Source organism: Telopea speciosissima, chromosome 8 (genome assembly GCF_018873765.1).
Source record: "Telopea speciosissima isolate NSW1024214 ecotype Mountain lineage chromosome 8, Tspe_v1, whole genome shotgun sequence".
Lineage (NCBI taxonomy): Eukaryota > Viridiplantae > Streptophyta > Magnoliopsida > Proteales > Proteaceae > Telopea > Telopea speciosissima.
The window spans coordinates 26,466,263-26,474,180 of record NC_057923.1 but is presented as its reverse complement, the minus strand read 5'-3'; the positions used below and the strand labels follow the sequence as shown (position 1 = coordinate 26,474,180).

The 7,918-nt window shown below is 42.1% G+C and overlaps 1 non-coding gene across 1 annotated transcript; it reads right to left on the bottom strand.

The window, feature by feature from the left end:
• Nucleotides 1–5,868: 5,868 nt before the first annotated feature.
• Nucleotides 5,869–5,975, bottom strand: LOC122638476. Its single transcript, XR_006329468.1, has one exon. It is a non-coding gene; the product is annotated as a small nucleolar RNA R71 (small nucleolar RNA).
• Between the last annotated feature and the right edge of the window lie 1,943 nt (nt 5,976–7,918).

Genomic DNA, 7,918 nt, shown 5'->3' with positions numbered 1-7,918 from the left:
CATAGAAGAGAATGATTCCCAGAGGGAAGATTCATAGCCTAGACTCCCTGGAGATCCACCAAGGTATGTAACGGTGGAATAGTTTGAAGCAATGCAAACTTGGCTACAGGACCAGATGCACCAAATGATGGAGATGCAACACAACATCCTACAGGGAATTCTACCACCACCGCAACATCCATCCCAGGCGAAGGAAAGAACATATTCCCCCAAGCACAGTGAAAATCACAGAGTTGCCAACAACGTTCGAGGGAAGGATAAGGAGGCTCTAGGAGACAACAGAAGGTAAGGATCCCAGATGACCAAGGTCGAATAGGCCTTGAACGACAAGGTGATGGAGTTGCAGGAGCACATCCAAGAGGTTCTGAAGGGAAAGGGACACGTTCTAAGCCACAACTTCCAATTAACCACCGATCTCGCCTTCACAAAGGAGATCAGGGCAGAATGCCTACCTAAAGGCTTCAAGATGCCCACTATTGAGCAGTATGGAGGCAGGACGGATCTGGAGGACCATCTGGAGAGCTTCAAGTCTTTAATGTTCTTCTAGGGAGCATCGGATGCCATCATGTGCAGGGCATTACCCTCTACCCTAAAGGGCTTGGCAAGACAGTGGTTCACGCGACTGAAGCCACAATCACTCACTAGCTTCATGGAGCTTGGACGGGCATTTCTTGCCAATTTCATGAGCAGTAGAGTCCACAAGAAAATAGTGCCAATATGTTGGCCATCAAGCAGTACTCCGATGAAACGATAAGAGATTTTCTCACAAGATTCAACAGCAAGCCGTTGGAAGTATAAAACTTAGATCCTATTGTGAAATTCCAAGCCCTGCACAGTGGTATCATAGATACGGAATTGAAGAAGTCCCTGATCATGGATGAGCCTGCAGATATGTATGATCTCTTCTAATGCTGCGAGAAGCACATCAACCTTGCAGAAGTTCTTGCAGCCGAGCAAGAGAAGGAAACCAAGCTTGAAAAGGAAAATCTGGAAAAGAAAGATTCCCATCTTGGAGGAAACAGCCACAAAGATGGTAAGGACTAAAAGGATGGGAAGAGAAAGAGAGATGATTGGGTGTGGGTCCCAAGGAACGATTCAAAGCTGGAGCCAAACTATAGTACCCTCACCCACAATCGAGCATATATCCTTAATAAAATTAAGGACCAGGTGACCCTGCGCTGGCCAAGGAAGATGATTAAGCCTGCGTATGAGCACAACAAGAACAAGTACTGCAGATTCCACCAAGATTATGGCCATGACACGTAGGAATGCAGGCAGTTGAAGGAGGAGATAGAAGCCCTCATCTAGAGGGGCCTCCTGAGCATATTCATAAAGAAGGATGGCGGTGACTGGAGTCAGGAGAACCAACCACGAGAACTCAAGGAGAGAGCAAAATCCCCTACTTGATGGGGAGATGGTGAGGACAGGACGAATCCAGCGGGGTGCAGGCGCCATATCGAGAATGCACCCCTCAAAGAGATAGCTATAATCTTTGGAGGCCCAGGTTTGGGGAGAGTCCTCGAATTCTAGAAAACATCATGCTCGGTGTGTGTTCCAGATTGAAATGCTAGACAAGAAAAGAAGAACCGAGTAGCAAATAACCTTCTCAGATGAAGATCTCTTTGATATCCAATCACCCCATGATGATGCCTTAGTGATCAAGATGACTATCGTCAATTGCTCAGTGGCCAGGATACTGGTAGATAATGGAAGTTCAATTGACGTGCTCTACTATGATGCATGTGAGAAGATGCAGTTGAAGCTTGAAATGCTGAAAAGGGTGGATTCTCCACTGTACGGGTTTTCTGGAGCACTCATGCACATGGAGGGCTCTATTGAGCTATTGGTGACTATGGGGACTGAGCCTTTGCTGTCCACAATGATGATGAACTTTTTGGTGGTAAAGGTTAATTCTGCCTTTAATGGAATACTTGGCCGACCAAGCCTCAATGCCCTGTATACCGTAGTCTCTACTCCCCACCTTGTAATGAAATTCTCTACTGAGGGAGGTATAGGAGAGTGCCGTGGAAGCCAGATAACCTCAATAAAATGCTATGAGGGGTATCTGAGAGGAAAAGGGAAGGAGCCACAGATGCTCCAAGTTACACTTGAAGATGCTCGTGATGATACCGAGCAAGAAAGATCAGGGCCAGCCTATGACCTAGTTTCGATGGAGATTGTTGAAAGAGATGATCGCCACACCGTGCAAGTAGGTGCAGGCCTGACGGGAGAGTGAAAGAAGTGCATGGTGGAGTTATTGAGGGCCCATGTAGATATCTTCGCATGGTCAGCCTCTGATATGCCCAGAATTGACGGGGAATTAGTTAAGCATAGGCTGAATGTCCATCTAGCGTCGCAGCTAGTCTTCTAGAAGAAGTGGACCTTTGCACCCAAGCACCAGGGAAAAGTGGTAGAGGAAGTTGTCAAGCTGCTGGAGGTAGGATTCATTGAGGAGGCCATTTATCCTGAGTGGCTCTCTAATGTAGTTATGGTGCCCAAACCTAATGGCAAGTGGCGTATGTGTATTGATTTTACTAATTTGAATATTGCATGCCCTAAAGACTACTACCCTTTGCCTCATATTGATTTATTGATAGATGCCATGGCAGGACATGAATTGCTAAGTTTCATGGATGCCTATTCCGGGTATATTAAAATCAAAATGTATGAACCAGACATAATAAAGACCTCCTTCATAGTGAGCAGAGATACATTCTGCTACAAAGTCATGCCCTTTGGACTAAAGAATGCAGGCGCCACCTATCAGCGGTTGGTGAACAAGATTTTCTAAAAGCAGATAGGGCACAACGTAGAAGCCTATGTGGGTGAGATGCTCGTGAAAAGTCTGAAGGCATCCGACCACATAACCAACCTCAAAGAAACATTTCAAGTTTTGAGAAAAAGAAAAATGAAGCTCAATCCTGCCAAGTGTGCATTCAGAGTAACTTCTGGTAAATTCCTTGGTTTCATGGTGTCACGGAGGGGGATAGAAGCGAATCCAGCCAAGATCAAGGCCATCTTAGATATGGTGGCACCTGGAAGAATCAAAGAAGTACAAGAGCTAATAGGAAGAGTAGCCACGCTAGGAAGATTCATATCTGCTTTTGGTAATCGGTGTCTTTCATTCTTCAAAGCACTTGATGAGCACATTTATGTGCGAAATATTAGGGCATAAAGCATACATTTTACCACATTGGACAGGGTAACTTTGGTGCTTTCTTATGCTTTTCAGGTTTTGGGCTATTTTGGACTATTCTGGACTATCGAGAGTTGCATGTCCCAATTTACACGTAAAGTTATCATTTTTCTTTCCATGGCTGTAAAGAGAACTAAATGTGGAGCAAGATGGACGTGACAGAACGTAAGTACGCATTCGTTTAGGCCACCATGCAGTTGATTATTCTTTTCAGGCCAAGAAAGGATAATGGGTCAGAAAGGAGCTGTAGTGCAAGCCCATAGTCATTCTACCACTGCCCAAGGACATTTTTGACATTATAAAAGATATTTCTAAGCAATGGTGGAGATCTACTGCAAGTACAGGACCATTACGGTAATTTTTCATTCTTGAAGAGAGAGAATGACTGCTACCCACATAGAGGGACCCACACTGCCACTAGATTCCATTATTTTTGAAGGCCCACTACTGTCCACAATTTTTATTGGGCTGCACCCAGTGCTCCACGATTTTGCTTGAGGACATGATGGGCATTGTATTATTTGATTGAGTGAAAATCCTAGTTATCACCCTTATTCTCTCTCTCCTCCAATTTTTCAAGGGCACTTTTGGAATTGTACTATGGATAGATTTCTTTTAAAAAATATTCTCTCATCCATGGAAGGTTGAAAAGTCAAAGATGCTTTGATCTCATTGCTTGGAGAAGATATCTACAAAGAAAAGGAAGCACATGTTAGAATTAGAAATTTACTTTTCTAGAAATAGAAGGTTTATGTAGCTAGGATTTTTTGTATTTTCTTCTTTCTATTTTTTTTCTTTTTCTTAGGAGTCAAGCTATGCAAAGGAGGAAGGAGAAGGGAATATTCCCTTAGCTCTCCCACACTCTCTCTCCTCTCCACATTTTTTAGAGGGCTCTCCTTCTCTCCTCTCTTCTTCTCCCCTTCCCCGTATAAATACCCCCCTTCTTCTCTTATAAAGTTGTTCATTCACTTAGTGAAATTTCTTCTCTTCTTCTCCTTCTAATTTGTGATTTTTGGCTTTCTAGGTTCTAGTTTGCTTTTATGATTTTTATTTCATGGTTGTAATGCTTTTGATTCATGCTTTCAATTCATGTCTTCAATTTGGTTGTAATAATTTAATTCTACTTTAGGTTTAAAGCTTTCGAGTCTAAGTTCCTATGTTGATGACAAGACTTAGAGATTTAGAAGAGGAAGCCATGGTAAGTTTATTCAAGTGTTCATGCAAGGCTTAATTAATTCATGCAAGCAAGTTCAATCCGGTTCAAACACATCCAGGTTTTTATTCTCTAAACCCTTAATCTCATTTTCTCTCTCTTCTTCTTCTTCTCCCTCTATTTCTTTTAATTTTTTATGTGGTTGTGAAGTGTGGCTGCAATTTATCCCTTCGAATCCGCGTTAGTATTGATAGGTTAGATGCTTGTGTGTTAGGTATCCAATTCAATTTGCTAGATGCTTGTGAGTTAGGATGCTTTAATTTTTGTTAGTCTAATTAGTTTAATTTAACACTTTAATTTGTTTCACTTTGCATTACTTGTAAGTTAGTTAAATAGAGTGGCGTATACCTCCTTGAGTTCGACCCGTAGCTATGATTGACCCGTATGCTTGCGATAATTTTTAAACTCAAACAAGTTTTTTGGTGCCGTTGCCGGGAAGATTATTGTCCACTTTATTTTTCTGATTTTTAAGTAGTTCGAAGTGCTTTAATTTACTCTCTTTCTCTGCCTCTTTTTCGGAAAAACAAAAAAGTTTTTGAAAACCTCTTCTTGTTTCTCTTCTATTTCAAATAGTGTGCACCCAATCTAAAGTCCTTCATATGCTCCAACCCTCCATCTTTTGTTGTCTCTCATAGGATTAAGTTACCTATGACGCTACATCTTGACTTGGTTGGGTGGATTGGCATGTGACTTATCTTTGGAGGTGACCACTCTTGATAACAGGAAAGCGACACGGTGAGTGATTTTGGAGACAAAAACGTATAGTAGTCCTCCACCCTACATTAGAATCCACTTGGAGGTTCATGTAGGTGGCTATAGAAGACTATACAGGCTCCCTTGTTGTCAACCTATATGGCATCCTTACAGCTTTGGAACATTGTTTCGATTCTTGAGGGATAGATGCACTATCTACCTTGGACTCCCTCTTGTTTTTGGTGATTTTTTCTTAGTTTTTTATTTTTTCTTTAAATTTTCTAAAGGAGACCTCATATCTATTTAGGTGGCTTCGGTGTGGACTCATGATTCAAGTAACCGTCTTATTAGAATACCACTTTCTCCACTACCTTTGACCCTACCTTTGACCATGGGTGACCAACAACCCAAGACTCTTAAGGATAGGTTCTACCCTACTAGGGCTGCACAACCTTCTTGCATCAACTTACCACTTGTGACAGGAAACAATTATGAACTCAAAATCAACTTCATTAGCATGCTACCCCACTTCCATGGGATGGCCAATGAAGATGCATATCTCTTCCTTAGGGAATTTAAGGAGGTCTATGTTCTAATTAAGGTCCAGAAGTTGACTGATGATGCAGTTAGGCTTAGGTTTATACCCTTTGCCCTAAAAGACCATGCCAAGAAGTGGCTCTATGGACTGCCTACTAATTCCATTTTCACATGGGATCAGTTTACCATTGTCTTCTTGAGAATATTTTTCCCTCTTTACAAGACTAATAAACTCAAGAGTGACATACTCCAGTTCAGGCAGAAACCACATGAGTCTTTTTCTAAATTCATGGAAAGATTCAAGGACCTCCTCTTAGAATACCCTCACCATGGTTTTGACTTGTGGCTGCTATGCCAAATTATTTATGAGGATATTAACTTTCAGACCAAGCAACTTGTAGAATCCATGTGTCCTACAGGCTTTACTTTTTTTTTTGAGGAAAATGATGCATAGACATTCTTAACCAACTTAGCTGAAAAGAATAGGAAGTGGGAATCTTCCCAAGAGGCTGAACGGACCACTAAGGGGTATCTTATTGAGGGTACGACAGCGAAAGAGGCTAAACTTGACAGCCTCATAAAAAGGTTAGAGTCCATAGTTCTTAAAGAGTCTATACCGGTTAACTAGGTCAACCATGTGTCAATATACAGTTGGTGCCAAACCCCTGGACATCTTTCGAAGGAATGCCCCAACACCTTTATGGGCAATTCCAATACTGAAAATGTAAGTGCTCTCTACCAAAACAACCCATATAGCAATACTTACAATCCAGGATGTAGAAATCACCCCAATTTCTCCTAGAATCAAGAAAACCATGTAGGCCCATCCAACTTTAACCATCAAGGCCAGCTTGGTATCCAAAGGCCTAACTTTGATTCATAAAACCAAGGTATGTCTCCTAACCCCTTCCCCCCTCGTCCTCATTTAGGACCTTCTATGAATTCTGTTAGGTCTCCTCTCCTTACACCTTATAAGCAACCCCCAGGGTTTACCAATACAGGAGAAGCACCAAGAGATGGTGAGATGGAGAAAAGGATTGTCCTTATAGAGAAGCAACTCACCCAGATTGTCACAATCTTGCATGACAGGGAAACAGGGAAGTTACCTAGCCAACCTGAGCCAAACCCTAGGCATCAGGTTCAGCAAGGTACCCAAACTCCTCCACTCAATGCTGAACAAGGCCAACAGCATCAAGGGCCCTCCAGCCAGGTTAATGCTACATATGCTTTAAGGAGTGGCCGTGAGTATCAACAAGTTGGTACACCTCAATCTTTATCATCTCATACTCCTGTTGACTCTCCCCCTTCTGAAGAGGCCATTGTAGTGCCTACTATTCTAGGTTCGTCTGATGAACCTGAAGAAATTCCAGATGATTTGGTTGAGGAAACCAAAGATGATTCTGTTGAGGAAGTTAAAAAGACCAACCCTGAAAGAATTTATACCCCACCTACCCCTTTCCCAAATAGGTTGGTTAGCAAGAAGTCTCCTTCTGTGAAGAAGATATTGGATGTTTTCAAACAGGTTCAGGTGAATATCCCCTTGTTGGATGCTATTGTCCAGATCTCCACTTATGCTAAAGTCCTCAAAGATTTATACACCCAAAAGCGGACCACCAGTGTGCCCAAAAAGGCATTCTTGGCTGCTAACATTAGTTCTCTCATCTCACAGCCAGTAGTAGCCAAGCATAAGGATCCTGGAAGCCCCACCATCTCTTGCACTATAGGCAACACCACTATTGATCATACCTTATTGGACCTTGGTGCAAGTGTGAACCTCTTACCCTTTCATGTCTACCAACAACTGGGGTTGGGAGAGCTGAAACCCACCAAAATCACTCTTCAGCTTACAGATCGGTCGGTTAAAGTTCCTAAGGGAATGATTGAGGATGTTCTGTTGAAGGTTGGGGAATTTATTTTTTTTGTGAATTTTATTGCTTTAGATACCCAACCTACTGCCAACTTCAAGGACCAAATCCCTATTATCTTGGGTAGGCCATTCCTAGCTATCAGTAATGCTTTAATCAATTACATGAATGGTCTCATGAAGTTATCTTTTGACAATACTTCTATTGACTTTAATGTGTTTAGGTTGGACAAGCAGCCTGATATGGATGAAGAGGTACATATGCTTTAAGGATTTTTCGATGATGTTGATACTTTCTTTGAAATTGATTTTGATTCAGGATTTCAAGAATGTATGCAGAAATTGAAAGGTGTTGATGATACCACCTTATATGAGGTCTGGAGCATCCAACCACCATTATTGAGCCCCCCACATT